Source organism: Leopardus geoffroyi, chromosome D4, assembly GCF_018350155.1.
Source record: "Leopardus geoffroyi isolate Oge1 chromosome D4, O.geoffroyi_Oge1_pat1.0, whole genome shotgun sequence".
Taxonomy (NCBI): domain Eukaryota; kingdom Metazoa; phylum Chordata; class Mammalia; order Carnivora; family Felidae; genus Leopardus; species Leopardus geoffroyi.
In genome coordinates, this window is record NC_059342.1 from 72,012,288 (window position 1) to 72,020,609 (window position 8,322).

The following is an 8,322-nucleotide window of genomic DNA, read 5'->3' on the forward strand; positions in this document are numbered from 1 at the left end:
GGTGCCCCTACTTCATTCTTTTAAATGGCTGCATGATGAGTACATGACAATATTTAATCATTCCCCTACTGATGAGCATTTAGGTTGTCAACAATTTTTGTATTGCAAGCAAATACTACCATAAAAAATTCTTATACATATATCAGCGAAGTCACATGTTATATAGACAGAAATATGTAGAGATAGGATTGTTAAGCAAAAAAAGACACCTTTAACATCTCATTATATACAGTACTTTATAGCAATTTACAATGCTGCTTCTAATCGCTAGAGTTTAAAGCTATAAGCTTTTTCCATAAATAAATAAATAAATAAGTCTCTAAGCTTTTTCATAGTTGCTTTCCACCTTCATACCAGTTGTAGTTTATTTTCCCCACTAAATAGCTTCATATTCTTACTACACACTTTGGTTTTGAATAGTGGCCTTGAGGTACTTCCTATCTAGAATTTACTTCAATTTCCAAAACAGACAAGAAGGAATTGTGGAAGGGGGTGAACGGGGGGGGGGGGGGGGAGAGAGCGGGGGTGGGGGGCAGAGAAGAGGCCACTGGGAAGCCAAAATAATGTATCACAAAATCCAAGAACTAAAAACTTACATCTTTTAGATTTAGAAGTCCCCTCTCCCTCCGTTAGGCCCTAATCACACTAAATGCAAGCATAGTTCTAACAAAGTAAATAGTCTTGTTTCCATAGTCAAAGCAAATTAGAACAGAATATTAGAGAGCATTCTTCCGGGCAAGTACTAGGAAGACAGAAGAGCTACTAGACACCCTAAAAACAAGAGAAAAAGGAGGAAAACTATAAATAGAAGCTATAAGAGCTCAAAAAGCAAAACATGCTGGTGTTATTTGTTAAGTACAAAAAGCACCACCCCCAAGAGGCCCTGACGTCATTTCACCTGAATAACTGATGTTCATGGTGATCATCCTGACATCAAGAAACAGTAAAATGATGTCTACTATATCAGCATCAAAAATCAAGGAAGTACAGAGTATATCTTAAAAAGCTGTTCATCCAAAATGATTCTAATAAGCAATTTTAGATGCCTAAAAGGATTGATTCTAAACTATCTAGAAAATCTAGTTATCCCAAATGATTCAATGATCCATTCCCAAGGATCTCTAGAGAAGCCAAAGTTCTGCAGAGATGTGTCTCATACAGTATTCATTTTGGTTGCCGAAGAAGTCGCGTACTGGGTCCAGTCTGCCAACAGAATCCACAACGCTAATGATCTTCATCTCTGCTCTTTTCAGTTATTAAAAACATGTTTCACTACACATAAAACCATGTCATGGCTCAAAAAATTCTGTTTTCTAAAAATCAAACTCCAAAACATCAGTCCTAACCGCCATGTAGAATCCTTCCACTGTTGTACTCCCCACTTCCTGTGGATTTAAAGTACATTTTGGATCCTCCCCATCGCCTCAAACATTTCCACTACTCTCTGGTCTGTGTTTCCTCTAAGTATCATGTGCTCCACTCTCATTCCGAACCCCAAAGATGGCAATGAATTCAAGTCTTTCTTCCCTTGGTTTCTATCTTAAAAATACAGTGCCAATCAATCCCCAACCTTTAGCAAATCTTATCATTCACTTTATTTTTCCCTCCCAAATATCTCTGGAAAAAGGCAAAAAGCTGACCTGGTTCAATACAGTACTACACCTTGCATCTTAGAAGATAAGGCAACATTTTCTCTACGGATAAAATTTATCCCTATACCAGAAGATCCTCTGATTTTCTTTAGATGGTGGTTTCAAACCTTTTGGTTCACATTCTTCCTCCTGCCCCAAATTTTTGAAATTTGGGTAATCCATTTACGCATTTTTAGATTGACATCTCAAATTTTCCCTTATAAATAGTTGAAAAGGAGAAACTTTGACAACAAATTCTGTTGTAAATATTAGTTTTTTTTTTTTTTTTTTTAAGAGAGAGCACACTCAAGAACAGGGGGAGAGAGGCAGAGGGGCAGAAGGTGAGAGATAGAATCTTAAGCAGGCTCCACGCTGAGTGGGGCTCCACCCCATGACCCCGAGATCAGGACCTGAGCTGAAATCAAGATTCTGAGGCTCAACTGCCTAAGCCACCCAGGCACCCCAATATTAGCATTTTAAAATAAAAACCCTTCCGTTATTTAAAAGTACATATATACAGGATCTAATTAAGATATTGATTTGATGCCTACTACCCTCTATTTAAAAATACATGAATAGGGTGCCTGGGTGGCTCAGTTAAACCTCTGACTTCACGTCACGATCTCAAGGTTTGTGGGTTCAAGTCCTGTATCAGGCTCTGTGCTAACAGCTTGGAGCCTGCTTCGGATTCTGTGTCTCCCTCTCTCTTTGCCCTTCCCCTGCTTGTGCACTCGCTCTCTCTCAAAAATAAATAAACATTCAAAAAATACACGAACAAGCTCTTAAAAATCAGAAATTTTACATAATTACATTTGCTCCTTGAACTTCTACACCAACATGTTTCTTCCCACACAATAATTTATTTTTTTTAAGTTTATGTATTTATTTTCAGAGAGAGAGAGAGTGTGTGTGTGTGCGCGCACAGGCACGCACACAAGCAGGGGAGGAACAGAGGCAGAGAAAGGGAGAGAGTGAGAGAGACAGAGAGAGAATCCCAAGCAGGTTCCATGCTCAGTACAGAGCCGGATGTGGGGCTCCATCTCACAAACCCTGAGATCATGACTTGAACCAAAATCAAGAGTCAGATGCTTTACCAACTGAGCCACTGAGGTACACCTCCCATGATAATTTATACTAATGCAATATAGTTTTAACCTTGAAAGTCCTTGAAAGTACCCTTTTCTTCAACAAAAATGATATATAACTTAAAAGTATTTAAATTTTTTTCTGTGGCCATCTAAAGAATTATGATGATTGAATAACCATAATTAATAGTAGTACACAACTTGTCAAAACAACATAAATATATTACAATTTTTTAGAGGTTTCAACTCTTAGTGATTGGCATATTTTTATGTTACAACTTCTGAGAGTTGTAGGGGTAGGGGCTTTTGGAAAGAAAAAAAATATCTAGGTATAGTTATTCACTTCCTCATTACCTAATTTAGTATATCAAATTGTCCCTTTGATGTCACTTGAAGCTCTTCCCTGGGGGTAATCAACCATACTTAGACTGGAGGTAGCTGAGAGGTGTGGCTTGTTTTGGAAAGTCAGAGAAGGGCCATTGTGAAATAGGACACCTTGACTCTATTTTTTTTTTTAAGATTTTATTTTTAAGTAATCTCTATGTCCAGTGTGGGACTCAAACTCATGACCCTGAGATCAAAAGTCACATGCTCTACTGACTGGGCCAGTTAGGCACCCCATGGACACCTTGACTTTACAGCATTCTTAGGCAAAACAAATTAAATGAAAAATGTATATGATCTACAGATTGATTCTCTTAACATTATCCATGTCCTTGTGTTCCAAGATATCCCTCCCTACTCCCAGGGGACCATAGCTTCAGCATAGTTCATCTTGAGTGTTCTTTCTTCTTATCCTACTCTGTCCCTAGTTTCTCCTTAGAAAAATAACCTACCCCACCCTTCTCTATCCATTCTCATATTCAAGCCACTCCTGTATTCTGTCCTCAACCCACTGGACCTCCGTGAAACTAATCAATAGCAAACTCTGATGGACACTTTCATCCTGATCTTGTTTGAACTATGGACTCATCCTCCCTTTCAAAACTCTCCTCCGCTAGGTTTTCCCTACACAATTTCTTCCTGATTCTTTTCCACTTATCAGTTGCCTTCATTGTCCTCTCATTCTCTGCCACCCCTTTAAAGTTGGCACTTCACTTCAGTTTTAATCTCAGACCATTTGACATTCTACCTGCTCTTTCTTTGCATTCCCCACTCCCTCATCTTCAATTACTAAATAACTACTTTCTCTCTCCAGTTAAGTTCTCTTGGACATTTCCACCTAAATGTGCTACATGCACTTCAAACTCAATATATCCGCAACTGAACATATTTTCCTTCTCAAACCAACTTCTTGTATCCCTCAAAGTGTGTGAAACCAGCATTCAGTTGACCAAAACAGAGACCTGAGATTAACCCATAATTCTACTTTCTCCCTCACTTTTATTCACTATCTGCAGATTGTCACTGAGTAGTATCAGTTAGGGTTTCTCTGGTTCCCAGCACAGAACCCAACTCATGTAAGTAGAACAATATTGGAAGAAGAGTACTGGAGTAGTTCACAGAAACAAGGAATAATGAAACAAATATGTTCCAAAAGGATAAGAACTGGGCAGCAACCAGGATCTCTGGACCAGGAACTTGAAGATCATCCCTCAGGGAATTGCAACCAGATGATTCAGCAACAGCACAGCCTTTCATTTCTGGATGTTGTGGAATAAGAATTATAAGCTCCAAACTTTGATTCAACCTTGATTAAAAATAAAAGAAACCATAGGGGCAAATGATAGTAGATGAAAGGTAAATAACTTTATTAACATAAATTCTTTGGGAACCCAAAGTATTCTGTTGGTCTATTCTGTTGTTGTTTCTCAACAACAAAAGAGATGATTAACACACACACACACACACACACACACACACATTCTGATGCCTAGAGGAGCATACTAAATAAGAGACCAACTCGTGAGTGGCAGAGGTCATGTTTAAGTTTCAGATCTAGATCTGCTCTGTTTCTTGTTTTTATGATTATTGCTTCTTTAATATTTCATAAAAAACAAGAGACTACCATCTTATGTAATTGAATTATCTCATTCATGCTATAAATGAATTAACTAATCTTAGGTGTACTATATATATTGTGTGGGTTCTTTTGTCAAATCAAGAGTATTTCGAATGACTCTCTCTCATACCTGGAGAAAGTAAGATATAGCTGATCCAAACACAAAAAAGTCTGATTCCTTTGACAGTGTCAAGTTTAAAATCCTGGGATGGGAGAGTTGATTGATTTAGTTTGGATCACTTGTCCCCACTGATGGAGACTTGGGACTATTTAAAAAAATTTTTTTTTAATGTTTATTTATTTTTGAGAGAGAGAGAGACAGAGACAGAGACAGAGTGCCAGCCAGGGAGGAGCAGAGAAAGGGGAAGACATGGAATCCGAAGCAGGGTCCAGGCTCTGAGCTGTCAGCACAGAGCCCAAAGAGGGGATCAAGCCCATGAACCGTGAGATCATGACCTGAACCGGACACTTAACAGATCGAGCCACCCAGGTGCCCCTGGGACTATTAATAGAAGGAGAAAGGGAAAGTTGAACAATAAGACAAACAATAGTAACCACCTCCCACTAATCTAAATAGCAAATATTCACTCTCCTTAAAATGGTTCTAATCTGCCACTTCCTCTCTATTACTTGCTTTAGTCTACTTTCTCCAAGGCATCTCTTGGTAAAAAGTCTTCAGCCTTTAATCCTTTGCATTCCAGCTTGTGTCTTCTTCACTTTACCCTAATAAAGATCACTGTTACTCTGGAGGTTTACCATGATTTCTCTAAGTTTTTTTTTTTTAATTTTTAAAAAACGTTTTATTTATTTTTGAGAGAGAGAGACAGAGAGAGAGAGCACACGAGCTAGCGGACATGCACACACGTGCATGTGATGGGCAGGACAGGGGCAGACGGGCCAGAGGATCGAGGAGGGGCTCACACTCACTATGATATCATGATCCCAGCCCAAGTCAAATGCTTAACTGACTGAGCGACCCAGGCACCCCTTAATTTTTTTAATGTTTACTTATTTTGAGAGAGAGTGCATGCGTGCACGTTCAAGTAGGGGGAGAGGCAGAGAGAGAAGAAAGACAGAATCTCAAGCAGGCTCTGTGCTGTCAGTGCAGAGCCTGACATGGGGCTCAATCCTATGAAACATGAGATCAAAATCTGAGCCAAAACCAGGAGTCTGCTGCTTAACTGACTGAGCCACCCAGGCGTCCCTTCTCTATGTTTTAATTCTTTTTTTTAATTTTTTTAATGTTTATTTATTTTTGAGACAGAGAGAGAGAGAGAGCATGAACAGGGGAGGGTCAGAGAAAGAGGGAGACACAGAATCTGAAACAGGGTCCAGGATCTGAGCCGTCAGCACAGAGCCCGATGTGGGGCTCGAACCCACAGACCGCGAGATCATGACCTGAGCCGAAGTCAGCCGCTTAACCGACTGAGCCACCCAGGCGCCCCTCTATGTTTTAATTCTTAAAATTTAATATGTATATACACATATGCTTTATACATATATTTTTATATTGTATGTATTTTATTATAAATACAAAGAATTTATTAATGCATATATATTTTATAACTTAGATATAATTGACATATAAGATCATATTCCTTCTAGGTGTACAACATAATTTAATATATGTGTATTACTATATGATCACCATAATAAGTTCAGTTAACATCCATCACCACACATAGTTTAAAAGTTTTCTTGTGATGAGAATATTTAAGATCTACTCTCTTAGCAACTTTCAAACATACCATACAGTTTTGGGGTTTTTAAATGTTCATTTATTTTTGAAGGAAAGAGAGACAGAGCAGGGGAGGGGCAGAGAAAGAGGGAGACAGAGAATCGGAAGCAGGCTCCAGGCTCTGAGCTGTTAGCAGAGAGCCCAACACAGGGCCGGGACTCAAGAGCCATGAGATCATGAACTGAGCAGAAGTCGGATGCTTAACTGACTGAGCCACCCAGGCGCCCCTACAGTTTAACTATAGTCACCATGCTGTATATTATATCCCTAGGACTTTATTAATTTGTAACTGGAAATTTGCACCTTTTGGCCATATTCACCCACTTTGCATACTCCTCCATCTTATAGTATATTTCGTGGTTTTTCAAGACAGCTTAGCCTCATTAACATCTCTCAAACATCAAACATTAAACATTTCTTGCAATTCCACCCTTTCTTGTCACCCTTGATTCATTTTTCTTCCACCTGTCTAAAGTTGGTTTGTTTCCATCATTTCCCCTTCCTGCTCCTTTAAATACACCTTATTGGCAAACTTTTCCTGTAAAGGGCTTGCTAATACATAGTTTAGGCTATGTGCGCCATAGAGTTTCCTTCACAACTACTCAACTCTGCCATTATAACATGAGAGCAGTCATAAACACTAAATAAATAAAGGAGCTTGCCCATGTTCCAACAAAACTTTACTTACAAAAACAGTGGGCTGATTTGGATTAGGGACCGTAGTTTGCTGATGTCTCATTTAGGAGCCTCTTGAGAAAGGGAGACTAGGAAATGAATGTTGGGGACTTGCATGTCTAAAAATGTCTCTAATCTCCAACTTAAATACTCAGGATGGCTAGAATAGAATTCCAGGTTGGAAAAACCGCTCCTCATAATTTCAAAGGTACTGTTCAAATTTTTCCTACCTTCCACAATGTGTTTCCTTCAGCTCAGCTAGCTCCACTGGCCTTCAGAGGTAATGCTTTCCCTTAAGATTTTACTCAGGCTAACAGAGCTATTTTACTGCATTAGTAACATTTTTCACATTTCTAAAAATCCATTTGAAGAAATTGACCATTATGTTTTCCAATTTCCTATACCCAAGGAATACCTTTTCCTGGAATTTAGTACCAGAAAAATGTTTGACTCTCAGGGAAACTTCTATGCTGTCTTTTATGAGACAATAAGCATTAAGTAACCCACTGTGATCCATTTTTTGTCCTGACCGTTATTATCCAATTGCATTCGGCTCTCATACCATATTCATTTGTATCCTCTGACGTTTATTAAAGTGAATACATGTGAAGGGATTGCCAAAAGGAAGGCAACTATTTTGTCAGCTTGTTGCAACACTCAAGGCTGAAGGGATAGAAACAGGTATTTCCTTTCAACAGCAACATCACGTTGTAACAATATATTTCTAGATGGGCTAGATATCATTGCAACCATCTTTACAAAATATTATCTACCATATAGTGCATCATTTTGATCATTTCTTTGTTCCTACCTATCCACACTTGCAATAAACCACCAAATCCTACTACTACTATATCCTGGGTCTTTTTTAGTTCACCACCAATTAGACCACCTTCATCGTCCCACCTGGATTATTGCACAACGTCCTGACAAAACTAGGCTTTTTGCCTCCAGCTTTACCTCTTTCCAATCTCTTCTCCATCCTGAAGCTAAAACAGCTAAAAAAACAAGCAAACAAAAAGCCCACTTATTTGATTAAGTGTTCCCTAGTGTGCTTATCCTGACTAGAGATCCCACCAGATTGCTTGTAAGTGAAACTCATTGATGTGGTTTTTCTCTTTCTTTACTGATGCACAACCCATCACTCTTTACCGCGATGGTTGCTTTTAATCAAAAGTTAGTTTGGTCACC